The sequence below is a fragment of the Lonchura striata genome, chromosome 21 (assembly GCF_046129695.1).
Source record: "Lonchura striata isolate bLonStr1 chromosome 21, bLonStr1.mat, whole genome shotgun sequence".
NCBI classification, from domain to species: domain Eukaryota; kingdom Metazoa; phylum Chordata; class Aves; order Passeriformes; family Estrildidae; genus Lonchura; species Lonchura striata.
This window is the reverse complement of record NC_134623.1, coordinates 11183560-11191059: the sequence shown is the minus strand read 5'-3', so window position 1 is coordinate 11191059 and position 7500 is coordinate 11183560.

Sequence of the window (7500 nt, the reverse complement as noted above, 5' to 3'; positions counted from 1 at the left end):
GTAGACCTGGTGCACGGAAGCCTCGGGGTAGACCTGGTCTTCCGGGCGCCGGGGTAGACCTGGTCTTCCGGGAGCCGGGGTAGACCTGGTGTTCCGAGCGCCGGGGTAGACTTGGTGCACGGAAGCCTCGGGGTAGACCTGGTCTTCCGGGCGCCGGGGTAGACCTGGTGCACGGAAGCCTCGGGGTAGACCTGGTCTTCCGGGAGCCGGGGTAGACCTGGTGTTCCGAGCGCCGGGGTAGACTTGGTGCACGGAAGCCTCGGGGTAGACCTGGTCTTCCGGGCGCCGGGGTAGACTTGGTGCACGGAAGCCTCGGGGTAGACCTGGTCTTCCGGGCGCCGGGGTAGACTTGGTGCACGGAAGCCTCGGGGTAGACCTGGTCTTCCGGGCGCCGGGGTAGACCGGGTGCACGGAAGCCTCGGGGTAGACCTGGTCTTCCGGGCGCCGGGGTAGACCGGGTGCACGGAAGCCTCGGGGTAGACCTGGTCTTCCGGGCGCCGGGGTAGACCTGGTCTTCCGGGAGCCGGGGTAGACCTGGAATTCCGGGCGCCGGGGTAGGCCTGTTCTCCTGGAGCCGGGGTAGACCTGGTCTTCCGGGAGCCGGGGTAGACCTGGAATTCCGGGCGCCGGGGTAGACCTGTTCCCCTGGAGCCGGGGTAGACCTGGTCTTCCGGGAGCCGGGGTAGACCTGGTGCACGGAAGCCTCGGGGTAGACCTGGTCTTCCGGGAGCCGGGGTAGACCTGGTGTTCCGAGCGCCGGGGTAGACTTGGTGCACGGAAGCCTCGGGGTAGACCTGGTCTTCCGGGCGCCGGGGTAGACCTGGAATTCCGGGCGCCGGGGTAGGCCTGTTCCCCTGGAGCCGGGGTAGACCTGGTGTTCCGAGCGCCGGGGTAGACTTGGTGCACGGAAGCCTCGGGGTAGACCTGGTCTTCCGGGCGCCGGGGTAGACCTGGAATTCCGGGCGCCGGGGTAGGCCTGTTCCTCTGGAGCCGGGGTAGACCTGGTGTTCCGGGAGCCGGGGTAGACCTGGTGTTCCGAGCGCCGGGGTAGACTTGGTGCACGGAAGCCTCGGGGTAGACCTGGTCTTCCGGGCGCTGGGGTAGACCTGGAATTCCGGGCGCCGGGGTAGGCCTGTTCCCCTGGAGCCGGGGTAGACCTGGTGTTCCGGGCGCCGGGGTAGACCTGGTGCACGGAAGCCTCGGGGTAGACCTGGTCTTCCGGGCGCCGGGGTAGACCTGGTGCACGGAAGCCTCGGGGTAGACCTGGTCTTCCGGGCGCCGGGGTAGACCTGGTCTTCCGGGAGCCGGGGTAGACCTGGAATTCCGGGCGCCGGGGTAGGCCTGTTCCCCTGGAGCCGGGGTAGACCTGGAATTCCGGGCGCCGGGGTAGGCCTGTTCTCCTGGAGCCGGGGTAGACCTGGTGTTCCGGGCACCGGGGTAGACCTGGAATTCCGGGCGCCGGGGTAGGCCTGTTGCCCTGGAGCCGGGGTAGACCTGGTGTTCCGGGCGCCGGGGTAGACCTGTCGTCCTACTCCGGGCCCGGCCTCCGGCCGCCCGGCTGCTGCGGCAGAACTGTCGCCCTGGTGTCCCGGGCGGACCTGCTGTCCCGCGCACGACCCACCCTGCGGCCGCCCGGCGCCAGTCTAGAGAGGGAAGGAGCCGGCCGTTGGGAGCCGGCAGCGCTCCCGCCTCCTCCGTGCCCAAAGCGACAGCGGCCCGGCTCCTGCCTCCGTCTCCGGATCCCTCACTGCCTTCAGCCGCTCGACCCCCCTCCCCCCCCACCCCGCTGCCGTCCTGCCCCGGGCTCGGACGGGGCCAGGCCGGGCTGGAGCGTCAAGGAAAGAAGGCCGTCAAAGCAGAAGGCTGGGCGAGAGCCGAAGAGAAGGCTTCTCGGCAAAGGGGCCGCCTCTGCCGCGGGCCCCGGCCCTGCTGGCCGAAGGACCCGCCTTCCTCGGTGTCGGCCCGCTCCTGGCCCTCCCGCCGCTGCGGGTGTGCGAACCGGCCGAGGAGAGAGCGGGCGGGGGACGGCGACGGGGGTGGGGAAAGTAGTCTGCGAGCGGCGCCGGGGAGTCTGATGGGGCAGGGCGGGGCGCCCCCAACCGTCGATGGGCGGAGGCAGGGAAAGTCTTCAGGCGGGGCGCCCCCAACCGTCGATGGGCGGGCTCTGAGGGGGCGGCGTCGGATTGCGAGTGTGTGGAGCCGGCGTGTGTGTCACCGTGCCCCTCTCTCTCTGTCTCTCTCTCCCTCCCTTCCCCCCCCCGCCCCCCCGTCCCTCCCTCCCTCCCTCGCTTCCCTTGCGCGCTGGCCCCACTGAAATTCCGTTCGGCCGGGTAGGGCTGCGCGGCACCCCGGGCGGAGGGGGCTGCTGACGCTGCTTCGACGGCAGGCTGACGCAGGCTGCCTGTCAGCTTGGTCTGGGATCGCTCTGGGTACCAGAGGGAAAGAAATAAAGTTCGTCAAGAAAATTCCTTTTCCGGATCAGTTTCTTGCGCCGAGGGAACAGAAGAGTCGTTCTCTTCGAGAAGGGAGGAAAGGGGAAGCGCGGGAAATGAAACCCGAACCCCAAACCAGACCAAGGGGAACCAAGCCACAAAAAACAAAGGGATAACCCCGTAACTCCTAAAACAAACCCAGAAAACTCGAACCAAAAGTCCCGCAACGCACATTCCCCCACCCCCCAAAAAAACCCACACCGAGCCCCCCCCCTCGCGCCCGCCCCCCCCACCCCCACCAGGCAAAAAAAGGTAAAGCCGGCCATTGAGAAACGCTCTACTACCCGGGTATGGGGAAATACCTCTTGCCATGGCCCCGGAGTAGACTTTTCCTCCGGGCGCCGGGGTAGACCCGTTGTCCGGCCCCCCGGGCTACACCTGGTATCCCGGAGCCGGGGTAGACCTTGTACCCGGCGGCCGGGGTAGACCTGGTATCCCGGAGCCGGGGTAGACCTTGTACCCGGCGGCCGGGGTAGACCTGGTATCCAGGAGACGGGGTAGACCTTGTACCCGGCGGCCGGGGTAGACCTGGTATCCCGGAGCCGGGGTAGACCTTGTACCCGGCGGCCGGGGTAGACCTGGTATCCAGGAGCCGGGGTAGACCTTGTACCCGGCGGCCGGGGTAGACCTGGTATCCCGGAGCCGGGGTAGACCTTGTACCCGGCGGCCGGGGTAGACCTGGTATCCCGGAGCCGGGGTAGACCTTGTACCCGGCGGCCGGGGTAGACCTGGTATCCAGGAGCCGGGGTAGACCTTGTACCCGGCGGCCGGGGTAGACCTGGTATCCCGGAGCCGGGGTAGACCTTGTACCCGGCGGCCGGGGTAGACCTGGTATCCAGGAGACGGGGTAGACCTTGTACCCGGCGGCCGGGGTAGACCTGGTATCCAGGAGACGGGGTAGACCTTGTACCCGGCGGCCGGGGTAGACCTGGTATCCAGGAGCCGGGGTAGACCTTGTACCCGGCGGCCGGGGTAGACCTTGTATCCAGGAGACGGGGTAGACCTTGTACCCGGCGGCCGGGGTAGACCTGGTATCCAGGAGACGGGGTAGACCTTGTACCCGGCGGCCGGGGTAGACCTGGTATCCAGGAGACGGGGTAGACCTTGTACCCGGCGGCCGGGGTAGACCTGGTATCCCGGAGCCGGGGTAGACCTTGTACCCGGCGGCCGGGGTAGACCTGGTATCCCGGCGGCCGGGGTAGACCTTGTACCCGGCGGCCGGGGTAGACCTGGTATCCCGGAGCCGGGGTAGACCTTGTACCCGGCGGCCGGGGTAGACCTGGTATCCAGGAGCCGGGGTAGACCTTGTACCCGGCGGCCGGGGTAGACCTGGTATCCCGGAGCCGGGGTAGACCTTGTACCCGGCGGCCGGGGTAGACCTGGTATCCAGGAGACGGGGTAGACCTTGTACCCGGCGGCCGGGGTAGACCTGGTATCCAGGAGCCGGGGTAGACCTTGTACCCGGCGGCCGGGGTAGACCTGGTATCCAGGAGACGGGGTAGACCTTGTACCCGGCGGCCGGGGTAGACCTGGTATCCAGGAGACGGGGTAGACCTTGTACCCGGCGGCCGGGGTAGACCTGGTATCCAGGAGACGGGGTAGACCTTGTACCCGGCGGCCGGGGTAGACCTGGTATCCAGGAGCCGGGGTAGACCTTGTACCCGGCGGCCGGGGTAGACCTGGTATCCAGGAGCCGGGGTAGACCTTGTACCCGGCGGCCGGGGTAGACCTGGTATCCCGGAGACGGGGTAGACCTTGTACCCGGCGGCCGGGGTAGACCTGGTATCCCGGAGACGGGGTAGACCTTGTACCCGGCGGCCGGGGTAGACCTGGTATCCAGGAGCCGGGGTAGACCTTGTACCCGGCGGCCGGGGTAGACCTGGTATCCCGGAGCCGGGGTAGACCTTGTACCCGGCGGCCGGGGTAGACCTGGTATCCAGGAGCCGGGGTAGACCTTGTACCCGGCGGCCGGGGTAGACCTGGTATCCAGGAGACGGGGTAGACCTTGTACCCGGCGGCCGGGGTAGACCTGGTATCCAGGAGACGGGGTAGACCTTGTACCCGGCGGCCGGGGTAGACCTGGTATCCAGGAGACGGGGTAGACCTTGTACCCGGCGGCCGGGGTAGACCTGGTATCCAGGAGCCGGGGTAGACCTTGTACCCGGCGGCCGGGGTAGACCTGGTATCCCGGAGCCGGGGTAGACCTTGTACCCGGCGGCCGGGGTAGACCTGGTATCCAGGAGACGGGGTAGACCTTGTACCCGGCGGCCGGGGTAGACCTGGTATCCCGGCGGCCGGGGTAGACCTTGTACCCGGCGGCCGGGGTAGACCTGGTATCCAGGAGACGGGGTAGACCTTGTACCCGGCGGCCGGGGTAGACCTGGTATCCAGGAGCCGGGGTAGACCTTGTACCCGGCGGCCGGGGTAGACCTGGTATCCCGGAGCCGGGGTAGACCTTGTACCCGGCGGCCGGGGTAGACCTGGTATCCCGGAGCCGGGGTAGACCTGGTCTCCGTCCGCCCGGGTAGACCTGGTGTCGCGGCCGCCTGCGGAAGTTCACCAAGGGGTCGCTGTTCCAGGCTGCCTCCGGCTATGTCGACGTAGCGGTCGGCCTGCGCTGGCGCACCCTCCCGGTCGACTTCCACTCGTCTCCTTGGAGGCGTCGGCGGCCTTGGACTTATCTTTCCGTATATTGGGAGCGAGGTGACGGGCCGCGTCCCCGCAGGTTTCCAGGGTGCCTGCGTCGCAAGGCGGAGGATAGGGCGGCCGCGCCGCGCGGTCGTCGGGGCAGAGCGAGTGCCGCCTAGGCCGGGTGAGCCGCGTGGCTTGGTCCCGGTTCCCGTCCTGCCCAGGGCGCTCTTTCGGGGAGAGCTGCCCGAGAAGCCAGAGAGAAGAAAATGGGCAGTGTGAAGGGCCACCAGAGAGAGAGCCGAGAGCCGAGAGAGACGGCCCGAAAGACCGTGTCGAGAAGCCGCTCGCTGGCCGCAGCGAGGCGGTGAGAAGCCCCGCGTGTGTGTTGCTCCGCTCCGGTCGGCTGCCGTGCCGGCCCGGTTGAAGGGGGGGCGGCCCCCCTGGGACGATCGGTGGCAGGTGAGGCGGCGGCGCCTCGTCCCTTCTCCGCCTGGCCTTAAGCCGGGGCCCGCTCCGGCAGGCATTTTTCCGGCAGCCGGTCCGGTGGCAGTGGCCGGCAGCCGGGGGTCGACGCGGCCGGGCTTTTTTTTTCCCCGGCCCTCGCCCGAGAGCCTCCTCCCCGAGCAAGGCCCGGCCAGCCCGCCGCGGTGGCGGCGCCCGGTTCCCCCGCTCCCGACCTGTTTGCCAGCGTGTCCGTGTCGGAAGGGCAGCGGTGGGGCGCGCGGCCTGGCCTCGGCATTCGCCGCGTGGCCGGAGGGGCTCGGTGACGGCGGTCGCCCGATGAGCCGTGGAGCCGGGGTGGCGGCACCCCGTCCCACCGGCGCGTGCTGTTGAAGTCACCCCCTTCCTCGGCCTTAAGCCGGGGACCCGCCTTGCGGGCGGGCTGTTTTTTTCGCGGGCAGAGAGGGGCCGGCCGCGGTGGCCGGCCCGCCCTAGCACGGACCGAAGCCCCCGGCAGAGAGCAACCCCCGGAAGGTCGCGGGCGAGGCGGCGGCGCCTCGCCCTTCCTCGGTCGTGGCGACCGAGCCCGCTTCTGCCCCGGGCGGTCCGTTGCTATTTTTTCAAGGGCGTGTGCGGGTGCTGTGGGGGGCCCCCGCCCGCCCGGCCTCCGATGGCCTTTTCCTCTCGCGGCCCTAAGCCGCGGCACCGAGAAGCGTGCGGGCCCACGAAAGCCGAGGTTGTGTGGAGCCGGGGGGCCGAGCGAGCCCCGAGCCGAGCGATGCCGGTGGGTTTCGAAGGGGGGGGGGCAGCGAGAAGGCGGCGCGCGCCTCGCCCCCCCCCGGGCCCCCGGCGCCCGTGGTTAGCACGGGTCCTTGTGGGCCGCGCACGCCATGTGCCTTTTTTTTTTTTTTTTTTTTTTCCGTTGATCGGTGCCGTACCCCGGCTTTTCCGAAGGGGAGAGAAAGAGAGGCCGAGAGAGAGAGAGAGAGAGAGCGCGCCAGCCGCGGGGCGGGCGAAAGCCGGTGGCACCTTTCTCGAACGCTCGGACGGGTTCCCTGGGCGGAAAAGGGTGAAGGCCATCCCCACCCCGGCCCGGCGGTCCCGTCCTTCCGTCGTCCGGCCAGGAGAGCCGTTGTCCGCGGGCGGGTGGCGGCACCCCCCCGGTCTACCCTGTGCCGGGACCGATCCGCGAGCGGATCGGTCCGGGGACGCGTGTCCCCGCTCGCACGCGTGCGGAGCCCCCAAGCCCGTCCGCTCTCGGCCCAGCCGCACCCGTGGCGGCGCCGGCCGGTGGGGCGTGCGCCTTGGTGGGCTGCCGTGGGGCCGTGGTGTGCGTTGCACGCTTTCGGCCGGGCGGTTCCGCGGCTGCTGGGGCTTTGCCTCTGCGCTCCGCTGCCTCCTCTGCCCTCGTGCAGCCGCGTCCGCCCCGATCGATGAGGCTTTTCGGGTCGCGTCGGAGAGGGCCCCCGGCCGGCCGGGCTTTCTTCCGGGGCTTCTCTGTCATGGGGAAGCCCACGGCGGGGGTCCGGTGTTCGGGCCGGGCGGTCTCTTCTCCGATTCGCTCCCCGTCGCAGGCGAGGTGTCGCCCCTCCCGCTGCCGAGGAAGGGCGTCTTGACCGTCCCAGCTGTGTGATGGCCGCGTGGCCCCGCGAGCCTACAGGTGTCCTTCGAAAGCACGCGAGGTTTGCCGGTGCCGGCCTTTGGTCCCGGTTTAGCGCCCCGTGGGTGCCGGCCGCGAGCAGCGCCGGGCGGCGGTGCGGCTGGAGCCGAGCCGCGAGGAGGCGAAAAGTCGCCGTGTCGAAGCGCAAAGGAAAGGCGAAAGCCCGATATGAGAGAGAGAGAGAGAGGGGTGTGCGCGGCCGGGGGAAAAGAGCCCGAGCCGCCCGTGCGCGCGCGGGCGCGCACCGCACGGCGCTCCTTTGCCGTTCCGCCGCCT